The sequence below is a fragment of the Salvia hispanica genome, chromosome 1, assembly GCF_023119035.1.
Source record: "Salvia hispanica cultivar TCC Black 2014 chromosome 1, UniMelb_Shisp_WGS_1.0, whole genome shotgun sequence".
Lineage (NCBI taxonomy): Eukaryota > Viridiplantae > Streptophyta > Magnoliopsida > Lamiales > Lamiaceae > Salvia > Salvia hispanica.
In genome coordinates, this window is record NC_062965.1 from 11,483,057 (window position 1) to 11,495,324 (window position 12,268).

Genomic DNA, 12,268 nt, shown 5'->3' on the forward strand with positions numbered 1-12,268 from the left:
TCCAAGTATTTGGGGTTTTTTACACATCATAGTACATCACTAGTTAGATCATTAAACATCATATTGCAGTATATTGAAATAATGTAAAATCAGTAATAACTTAAGGTTGCGTTCTTTATTGAGGAAAGTGATTAAAATATTTTCACCCAATCCAAATTTTGACTTGAAAATTTTGGGCACCTATTGTGCACTCCAATTGATGATAATATTATGGTTATAATCCGCTAGGTGGAACCATAATCATGTAGCTTTATCAGTTTGGTCCAATTTTAAAACCTTGTGTCAAAGTCAAACACAAGCTTGTTTTTGTAGACTTACAGCCACAACTCCACTCACCTTGATTGGCAAAGCACCCTGTAATTATTTTTAAATATCCACGACTTCCTACTCATTTTCTAAATTGTATCAATATCATCAAATAAAATTACTAGTATAATGCACACCCCAAAAATTCCACGTTTTTTAAAGCTCAACATATTTTTATAGTAACGCACTTTCCATATCTCCAACAAAAAAAAACATTGCCTCTTTCTCCTCTCTATTTATAGATAGTAATTTCCATTTGATGTCCGAAAACAAACATGAGCGATCATCATCATCATCATAGCCGTACGGCTAACTACGACAGAATGACGAGCAAGAGATGGTGCGGAATAAAGGGGCTTCGCCTCAACTCAAGAAGATTCACGGTGCACCGCCTTCGCACCAATTTCCTTTCTATTTTGCGAGTTTTCAACAAGTGGAACAATTCTTACAGCAAGTGTCTCACACTTCTGCGCCGGATTCTGGCCCGAAAGGCCGGAAACGCTCCTCGGCCTCGGTGTTCGTATTATGCGGCCGTGAGAACGATAAACCACTCCAATTCATTTTGCTCTGAGGCGATTGCAGACTGTTTGGAATTCATCAAGAGGAATTCTGTCTCCAATGATGATGAGAAAGAGTGTATGCTTATGCAGGATTAATTAGGACTTGATTAATTAGAATTAGAGATATCATATGCTCTAATTTTTTAAATTTTTACACACCGATGATTTCAGATTGTGATTGGTTTGGTATTTTTATATTATAAATCATTAAATTTGTTGATATAACTATGAGGAAAGTTTATATTTTACATATATGTGCAATATTTGAAATTTTCTACTGTTGCAATGTAGGATTAAATGGTATGCGTGGCAATCTGATAGTGTAGAGCAATACTCCTTAGTCAAAGATTGACGCAATGAAATTTAGTTTATACTTATTTGTCAATAGTTAATGGACTTTATTACATTTGAATTTGAGGAGATTTGCAATCATGCACGGCAATTTAAAATCAATCAAAAAATATTGAGAATCTAATTCTAATTTAATAAAAATGAATGCCAACTCTAGAATCTAGACCATGAAAAAACAAGTGTATCACGGAGTTGTTAATTTCTTGAAAAATATTCAAATGTGCAATTTCAATAATTTTTTTAGATTTTGTATACTGGGATGTGGGAGTGGCGCTATAAATTTGTAATATCCCCGGAAATTCTGAGGTTGAATATAGGTGTGAACTGTAAAGGAACTTTTTTAGATGTTAGAAATAATAAAAAATGAAGACCGAAAATACAGTAAATTGTAATCTTCACTCACCTAACTTGACCCCATTATTTTGACTAACTAAACATAATTTCGAAAGTCATTAGCCAATTAATGGCAAAAATCAGTAACTAATGGCAATCGAAATAAAACATTTATTAGATTATTTCAAAAGTAAAGGAAGCAGTTAACTTGATTTGATTTGACTATGCCATCTCCAATACTTTGGTGAAGACAATTTCTCCAACCATACATTAAATTTAAATTATTTTTAGATTTTTTAATAGAATAACACCAAATATGCTGTTAGTGCAAAATTTATGTGAGACAAATACTTAAAATAGTGGGAATTTTAAATAGTATGGTTTAAATGGTTGGAGTAAAACTATTTTTTGGTGTTACATATACTCAAAAATAGGTTTGAGTTTGACGTAAATAGTTGGAGATGGCCTAAATATAATTGATTAATCATATATCTCTAGCTAATTTTCAATTCCTAAAAGTTATTTTCTGGTAGTAGTATATCATGGTAGTATTAATAAGTTGAGTTAATAAAATTATTAATAGATTAATAATGCTGACAAATAATTCGTTAAGGAAAATGATTTGGTCATCCATTTTTTTGAGCTAAGAAAGTCCTAAATTTCTACTTCTAAAATGAGGACAAATAAAAAAATAAGATAGGTAAATAGTAGTAGAAACATATGCAGCCGCAATCACAGGATTTTGCATAGGGGTGAGCAAAATAACCGAAAACCGAATATCCGAACCGAACCAAACCGAAATTTTGAAATTCGGTTCGGTTTTTTCAGTTTTTCGGTTCGGTTCGGTTCGGTTTTAAAAATATAAAAATTTCGGTTTTTCGATTCGGTTCGGTTTGGGCGGAAAAAAAAATCGAAAAACCGAATTATATTTTAAATATATTATTATATATATTTATCCTATTAATTTAGTATATTATATCATATATATAATATATATTCTTCTAATATATTTTTATATAATAAATATTATATATATTATATTAATTCTATATTATATATATTTATATTCTATTAGTATACATAAAATAAAATAAATTAGATAAATTAAAATATACTATTTTTTTTTATTTTTCGGTTTTGTTTTGAAATTTCGATTTTTTCGGTTTGGTTCGGTTTTTTAAGTTTGGTTTTCGGTTTTCGGTTTTTGGTTTTTCGGTTCAGTTCGGTTTCTATTTTAGCCTAAATTCGATTTTTCGGGTTCGATTCGGTTTGGGCAAAAAACCGAACCGAAACCCGAATGCACACCCATAATTTTTGCATATGTAAGAACTCCTTAAATTATCAATATTTGCGTCCCTATACAATCAAATTGAACTAAAATTAGTATTGCTGTTAATAATCAAAATGTATCATAAATTTTAAGTACCTTGCATCTTATGGGGCATATGATGCCACATCATTCGTTTCTTAAATTTCAATGATGAGACTTTCTCCAATTGCGAAATTTCATCAAGTTGAAAATAACAAAGTCGATGACACCACGCAGTTTTAAATTAAATAAATCAACTTTAATGATTGTTGAAATAGTTGGCTGTCGCAACTATTATTGTAGTAGTGGAAATGCAGATATGTATTTTCCACAATTCTCTAATTCTCCACGTTTTTATCTTCTAAAACTAATTGGCTAGCAAATTATGACTTACTATTTTATTTAGTTTCAAGATATAAACATCGATCCCTTTATAATGTGAAATCGTTTTATGCTCTATGTCGGTTAGAAATCAAGTCAAATCGCGTCTTAGCACAACATAATTAATTCAAAATAAACTCCTTTAACATGTTTAAACTAAACTTTACGAGTAAAGTGTTAATCATTGAACATCTGTTTCCTATTTCCCAAAAAGAGAACATTAAATAAAATCATATTAATCCTTTTTGACTCAGCCAGCAATGGTGCTGAGTTTAAAAATCATAATTAGTGGATGTGGCATATTAAATTACAATAAAAAGTAGTGGAAATGCAGATGTATATATAAAGTTGTTTATTTCACACACGAAAATTGTCCAATAATTTTTTTAGGAAACTTTTTAAAGCAGAAATATTTAACGAATAATTTTTCTTTTGCTAGTCTTAAACGCATTCTCAATTTATTCTAATCAATTTTATGAATTTTAGAAAAATAAAAGCTACAAACAGAATTTCTGAAAAAATTCACCACACTATTGGGCTTAGTTGTATTGGGCTTTTCAATATTAAATGGAACTTGTCTTGGACGCTGCTCACTTAACGGGCCTATTCGACTAAATTCGGCCTGTTGTCTAAAGTCTACTGTTTGGATTTATAGGCGGGAAGTACTAGTAAGTATTAACAGCATAATTGAGAGGTAAATAGAAATAAAGTATAAGGGGAGTGATCAAATGGCTAACTAATTAGCAATTTTGAATTAAGATTAGATTTTAGCCATTATATTAAAAGATCTGGTTGAAATAATGCCACATGTATTATATTTTTAATTAAAAAAATTAATAAATAAAATTACTTGCAAACATCATTAAAAATTTAAATCTTTGTTTATTTGAGTGTAGCATCATTACAACTTTATAGTAATATTCTCATCGAATTATCACACATGGGTCTCTGTAATAAAATTTGTTTCTATACTTCCCTTTCTTGATTGTTTCTAAATGTTTGAGAGAAAAATTAGATAGTAGTACAATTCTGGTGATCCAGCTATTTTTTTTATAAAATACATACTATGAAACATTACGCAAATTTTGTTTTTCGACTTAAAGAAATCATATTTTAGAATGGGCTTCAATTGAACTAAAATATGACGAATTCAATATTTTTAACGAGATTGGCCCAATGGACTAAAGTCTAGCAATATACAGTGTTAGGCCCATTTACTATTAAAATCCACACGTGTATAAACTCATACTTGTGGATTACAATATACTACCTCAGTTAAAAAAAAATAGTTATAGTTATAGACTACACGAGTTGTAAAACAAAAGTAATAAAATAAAAGAGATATATAGAAAAAAAAAACGTAGTTCAAAATAATTATTAGTAGAAAATGGGATTATTTTTGGAAAAAATTTATTTCCTTTTTCCCTACAAAGAATGCTTTTTTTTTTTTAATCGCTCATAGATATTTACACTTTGAATTCGAAAACTCTTCTATCTCTATTTAGGGGGGATGATAGAGATATATCATAGAATATTTTTAATATCCTATTATTATATTATATATCTTTCATATCATTATTATCTTTTTTCACCAAGTTAGGTTATTCATAGCCCATAGGAGTATTATATATAGGACCTATTGTTATTTCATTATTCAATCAATGAATTCATAATTATTGTTTTTTTTCTTTTATTTAGTTTTCCGTTTAAATTACGATTTCGACGGGGCAAAGGGTTTCTCTACCACTTTATTTAACTTTTTCACTTGATAAGGTTTTTTCCCTTATCAACTGGTGCTTTCATTCGATCTCACCCTCCATCCATGACTTTCAACGAAGAAATCTATCTATCCTACTTATGTGGCCAGATATTGGTTGCCTGCAACAGACTACACAAGAAGCTGGACAAGTATGACGAGTTTCTTGTCGTATACAGCTCTGGTGATTCCCTACCACTAACAATCTTCGTGGCATTTTGCAACTAATGTTGCAGCCGCAACCTCCACCAGACCCGCCTAATAGACAGTCGTGGGAAATACGTCCAACCCAGTCCGACCAGCAAGTCCGAACAATTCCATAGGCCATCAGCCCAACACTACGTTTGTTGCTGCCCACGCCCCAACCCTACTTCCATCATCCCTCCCCCCGCCTTGTAGTGGTCCGGATATTGGTTGCCTACAACAGAATACAAGAAGCTGGACAAGTATGACGAGTTTCTCTCGTTGTATACACCTCGGTGTTCCCTACCCGAACAATCTTCGTGGCATTTTGCAACTGGGTGTCGTGCACCCGCTACCACCACCAGACCTGCCTAATAGACAGTCGTGGAACTCGTCCAACCCAATCACGAACAGCAAGTCCCGAACAATTCCATAGGCCATCAGCGCTACACTAAGTTTGATGCTGCCGCACAGCCACAACCCTACCTCCATCATCCCTCACACCCGCCTTGTAGTGGCCCGGACCCTTATGTACAACAGTGTCTCCCCAATGCTGGTTACCCCTCCATGGCAACCGGAATATAAACCCCCCACGACCACTGCCGCTTCCTAACCGTTCGCCAACACCGACACACTCAACATCTTTCTGATCACCGCCGATCAGTAGCGCCGCTAACTGCTGTTGCTACTGCCCCGCCACCTCCACCACTGCGATCTGGCTCCACGCCCCCACCTCAACAGCCTAAAAGTTCATTGATTCAGGCCGGCAACATGGCCTCACCACTAATCCCAACCTCTTGGTTCGATCGCCTTCTCCTGCCCATCTAGTTGTTGTAAGTGATTACAACGAGAAATTACGTGTGTACAGATTAGACCAAGCCGCCCTGCATGCCCGTGTGACTACTTGGTTTGACAAGAACATTGATGATGAAAATATAGCTGAGGATAACTTTGAGGATGCTCCTGTTGTAGCTGATGAAGAAAAGATTGCTTCCCGAAACCAAGTTGAAGAGAAGGAATGTGAGCATAGAAGATTCTGGAGGAGAAATGAACGGCTCTACATCCTACGGCTGAATACCTTGGCGTTGCTCGTGATGTGCGAGGCAGCACTAATAATTATGATGGATCCACTTGGCGAGCCCTTCCGTGTGGACCGACAAGAATCTGATTTGTTTTCTGATCCTACTAGAGATGGAACGTGTCTTCCCAAAGTATGGGTATGAATGATTCAAATGGAGTACTTGGGGTTTCCAACGGTGCTGATTTGCTACAAATCAAAGATATTTTGCATTTGATCCAGGGGATACCTTGCAAAGTTGTACGAAGGGAGGAATTCTCTAGTTCTGTGCCCATTTGTTCTCAGGGGGTATGCCTCGCAAAGTTTTTTTTTTTTATCGTCGCTCGTCGTTGCTTTTTTGATTTTCACCTTGAGGACAAGGTGATTTTCAACCGCGGGAGAGTTGATACGTATATGTCTATAGAATATCTCTCAAAATTCTATTATTATATTATCATATCTTTTCCATATCATTATTATCTTATTTACCAAGTTAGGTTATTCATACCCCATAGGAGTATTATAAATAGGACCTATTGTTATTCTCATTATTCAATCATTGAAATCATAATTATTGTCTTTTTTTTTTTTTATTTAGTTTTCCGTTTTGAATTTATTTTCGTAGAGCAAAGGTTTTCTGCGACTTTCTTTATCTTTTTCACTTGATAAGGTTTTTTCCTTATCAGGGACTTATTCTCCCCTAACAATACTTTAATTGCTTTTTCTTCTATCTATCTCTTTTTCTTTTTAAATTTTCATTAAAACTCGTTTCAATTTAAAGTGTATTCTTGTGGGATAAGGAGTATTGAATAAAGATTGGTGGACCATAAAAAATTTATAAATAAAAAAGGCACTATTTTTATGGTAGTGATATGTTTCAAAAAAATTTATACTACTACTAGTTTAGTGAACAATACACATTACATTTCGAAAAAACATATACGGAGTACTATATAAGAGATTTGTTTTAATAAAACCACTAATGCTCTATCGAATATAGTAGAAGATTATTTTCAATTAGAACAGAGTATAAAATTAAAGAGGTTTCATTTTTTCACTTTTGAGTTCTGAAAAGCTCGTGAAATTAAATATATCTATTTTTTAATGTAAGTTGAAATATTTTAGGGTGCAACTAGTAGATGGAAAGGGATCCTTCAATGTATAGATTCTTCCACAGTAGCGTTGGACGTATTAAAACAAAACACCAAATCACAATTTTAAATGCAATCATTGTTAATGACGAGTGACTATTTAGTGCACTACACCCGTTCAATTGTAAACACATTTATAATATTAATATTTTAAAAATTGACATTCCGATTATTGCACTTTTGCTATTCTCATTAGGCCTAATCTCACCTTACTTTCGATGTGATTTATGAACCGACGCAATTGTTTATTCATTATTAAATTCAAGATGTATTTAATATTTGTGCACGTCCAGTAAATTATCGTCTCTTGATGCGATCGTTTTATTATTTTATTGATCCTCTAAAATCAATTTGGTTCAGCAATTCAGAAGCCATGATGTTGATATAATAAAAGGTTTGAGCTACGATTGCGATGGAATTTTATTTCGTGTTGTAAGTTAAACGTACTACACGTAGAAATGAGGCGTAAAGTGACTTTATATAATAGTAGAATTGTTTCACTCCTCTTCTAATATTTTCTTGAATTTAGAATACAGTTTAATACTATTATTTTTATTATTATTATTTTAAAAAGTATCAGGTTTGACTTGATAGTTTATTTGAATTTGATTTGTTCCCTAAATTATTGGATATCTTTTAAAGTATAACACATAGTATTATTTCTTTTATGATTTCTCTTCTGTCTTGGAGAAAACCGATTTCTCTCACGCCTCAAAAATACTTGCAAACTCTCTTCCCTTCTGTTATCTCTCTTCTAATAATGTCTCTTATATGTACCAATTCCTAATTAAAATTTACATTATGTAGTTTTTGCTATTTAATTTTCAATATCCAATTAATATTCTATTTAATTTGTCATTATAGATTATCATTTTTTAGATCTGCTTTACTCAAGATATCTACTTTTTAGTCCGTCTCACGCACGCGTGCCTATTTGTTCAAAATGATGTTATTTACGCGAATAAAGTACTAAGACCGTCTACGTTACTCACACTTTTTATTTTCGGGCTATCTCAATTATTCGTACTATTTCTATTTTAACTAAATATTAGAATATTTAATTAAATATTAAAATCAATTAAGTTTATTAAATATTAGTATCTTATTACAATTAAAATGTTAATTTAATTAGATTAGTCATGCTTTAATTTACGCTGCTAAAAAATACGAATAGCATAGGCAATAGAAAGTACTATACAATATTCGCTGATAATATAAAAGCAATTGGTTAATTTAGGTGTGAAAAAATGACAAGTCACAGCAGAGACGAAGATAAGGCTACTCCTGCATAAGCATTAAGCATGCTATCATTCCACCACCACTCATATCTCAACACCCAACTTTGATACAGATCTGCAAATACCAACATTTATTAATCTGGGTGCCAATTATTAGCTCTTTTTCCCATTTCATTTTATCTTTAATTCTTAATTGCTAAATATTTTTGTTGAGTGTGACAAGTTTCTCACTTGGAATAAATTGGGGTTTCATACTCTCATCTGAAGGCGTATTAAATTTTACTTTGAAGTATAAGCTCTTCGAAAAGAATTAGATTTTTAGAAAGTGAAAATTACTTACTTGGGAAAGTAGTATCTAATATTTTATGGGGGAATATTTTTTTTTTTTTTAATAACTTTTTTGGAAATTTCTTTTTGGAAAAAAAAGAAATTTTAAAAATTTAAAAAAATTTGAATTCTTTAACTAATTAATATAAATTTAAATACTTTTTTTACTATTCCAATTTTAACAAAAACTTAATTTTTTTAAGGGATATTTTTTTAATAAATTTATCTATATTTTAATTTTTTATAAATATTTTTACTATATTTTTTAATGAATTTTCTAAATAAAATTTTCCCTTAATATTATCACTTAATTTTTGACATGGAAGAAAAGATCCTTATTCAATTTTTTATTATTAAAGAAATTTTTTTTTTAAATTTTTAAAAAAAATTTAATATAAAAAATTGAAGAAGAAATTTTTTACTTCCATGCCCAAAATTTAAAAATGATAATATTAAAGGTCTAATTATATTTAAAAAATTTTTAAAAAATATATTGTAAAGATATTTATAAAAAAATATGAAAAGGAAATGATTAAATTCTTTTTAATTAAAAATCCCCAAATAAACTAAATCCTAGCCATTAAATTAGAAGATCTAATTTTTAAATAAGTTAATTGGATTATTTTTTTTAATTATGAAAATTAATAAATAAAATTGAAATTTATTAACGAAATTTCCCCTTTTTTCATTAAAATCATCTTAAAATTTTTTAAATTTAGTCTTCCCCGAAATTTTAAAATTTTTTTTTGAAAAAAAATATCAAACTAAAGATAATTTTATAAGGATTTCCAAGATCTCAATTGTATATGTTTTGACGTTTTTTGGGTGATGAAATTTTATATTTTTTATTTTTTGTTTTCGTTTTGAATAAGATTTTATAAAAATAAAACAAAAACCCCAATAAAAACCAATAAAAAAATGGAAAATATTGTTTATATTTTCTTTTTAGGTTTTTCCCCATTGTTGATATTTAGAAAAATGTTGATATAAAAAAAAAAATTCACAATATTATCATATGATAATATAATGGCATTTCTTTGTTTATATTTTTCCACTAATTATTGAGATTGTAAAATTTAATCCATTAAAAACCTTTTAAAATTTAAGGGTGGGGATTTGGGGCTTTATTTTAATTGGCTCTTTTTTGTTAAAATTAATTTAATTTTTTTTTAAAATTTTTTAAAAAAATATACTCTTTAATTTTTGGGGTATTTTTTCCCCAAAAAAAATTTTAAAATAGTAAAAAAAAAATTTTAAATGATATTAACCATAAAATTTATAAACCTTAAATGGGTATTTTTAAAAATTTACATATCTAAAAATACTTTTAAAAAAATTCGTGGAAAAAAAATAGTTCCCTCTATTTTTAATACTAGTAAAAAAAAATACCAACTAGTCAACCTCACTCAAAATGATACTCCTACCCAAGGGCACTTTTCATTAGTACATGACAAAATTCGGGAAAATTTTATTCTTATCTCATTACGTAAAGAAAACATCTTAATTAATTGAAAAAAAACGGCCGGATAAAATCAGCATTAAATGAGTATTTCTATACCCACTTTTGTAATGGTTACTAAAAAATTTTTGGTGGAACTTTTTAAATTTGTCGATAGGTATCCAAAATTTCCCCCAACCTCATACTCCCCCCCGTCCCCCCCTTTTCTTAAATTTCTTTACCCCCTTTCTTTGTTTTTTTTTTTAAATTTTTTAATACTATAACCGTCCAAGAAAAAAGACTCAGTGACAAGATTTTAAATTTTGTTGAAAATAAAAAAAATAATTAATAAAATAGAGATAAAATTATGAATATTTTTGTAATAGGAATCAAGAAAACCCCCAAAAGAAAAAAATAGGTCCTCTTCAATTAGAAAATTAGCTTTTTTTTAAAAAAATACATGCAAAATAAAAATGACTCAAAAATTTTTGGGGCGAAAGAGTATATAATACCCGGCCCGATAAATGAAAGTCATTTTTTAAAAAAAAAGTTTAACGATTGATGAATTCAAAAATTTCATATTAATATTAAACATAATTTTTATTAATTTAATGCTGCATTACGCGATTATTCTATCACTAATTATACTAAAGTAGTCTTTTCTGAATTGTAAAAAAAATTTTGGAGTCAAATAAATAAACAAAATTAATGGGGGAAATGGTATCCCACTAAACGTAACTATCACGTGAAATGTGGGTGGACGGGGGCCATGTCTCAAATCAAATTTTCAATCAACTCCCAATTTTATCTACACCTTTTTTTTTTTCTTTTCCGTTAATTAAACTCCCATTTCTTTTTTTTCTTTTTTTACTGCGCCATCCTATTCTATGCCTTTCATTTACTCCAATTAAAGTTAAACTACCCATATCTTTTTACTGCGCCATCCCAAATTTTAAATTACCCCTTTATCCCCCCCCCATTAATTGTCATTTTCATCCATCTCATTTTAAATTTAAATTTTTTATTTTCACTTTTACAATATAAATGACAAATAAATTTTAAAAATATTTTTAATAATTCATTTCACTCATATTATATTATAAAATTATTATAAAAAAGAAATTTTTATTTTTTTAATTCTTTTAATCAATTTTTTTTTATATTTTTAAAAAATTGACAAAACAAAGTTTAGTAATGGTTGGGGAAAAATGATGGGTATAATTTTTTTTCTAATAATTATACTACTGGATCATATTCCGCATTCAGTAAAAACCAATAAAGTTCAAAGATTTTGAAAATGATATATTTCAGCCAAAGATCACCTTCATTTAGACATTACATTCTACTTTTAATTCCCCCTAAAAAAAAGACCCATACAGTTTTTTTTTTATTAGTAGTATATAATAATAGGGGATAATAAAGTCCCAAACCCCAATGCCCCAATAAGTCACAAAAATCCAATAGATTCTAACAAATTAATAAAAAAAAAAACGCAAATGCTATAGTTTAGTGGCATACTTCTCATTTCAAAATTATTAAAAATAAATGGATATAGACCTTTATATTCAATTTAAACCCCGAATATATATGGGAAAACACAAAATACTTATCGTCTATTGAGGTGTGATCTAATAATTAGATTAATATCACCTATCATCTAATACTATATACTTAATTTAATAATATAGTTCGACCAATAATATAGCTATAGTTTAATAATGCAGATTTTTAGTCTAATAATATGGTTCGATAGTTATTATCACAACCATCTCATTTAAGGATTCAAAAGTTATGCTCCATCCTCACCATAGAAATTCCGTTTTCCTTTTTAAATTTCGTCTCGAAATAAGAGCCCCGATTCATAATTACTATAAATAG